We start from the raw sequence: 249 nt of genomic DNA on the forward strand, positions 1-249 counted from the left end.
GTTCCTCCTCCTTTCCTTCCCTTTCCCTCTCCCTTTATTCCTGTTCCGCCTCCTTTCCTTCCCTTTCCCTCTCCCTTTATTCCTGTTCCTCCTCCTTTCCTTGCCTTTCCCTCTCCCCTTATTCCTGTTCCTCCTCCTTTCCTTCCCTTTCCCTCTCCCTTTATTCCTGTTCCTCCTCATTTCCTTCCCTTTCCCTCTCCCTTCATTCCTGTTCCTCCTCCTTTCCCTCTCCCTTTATTCCTGTTCCTC

Source organism: Vombatus ursinus, unplaced genomic scaffold, assembly GCF_900497805.2.
Source record: "Vombatus ursinus unplaced genomic scaffold, bare-nosed wombat genome assembly UNPS02014861.1, whole genome shotgun sequence".
NCBI classification, from domain to species: domain Eukaryota; kingdom Metazoa; phylum Chordata; class Mammalia; order Diprotodontia; family Vombatidae; genus Vombatus; species Vombatus ursinus.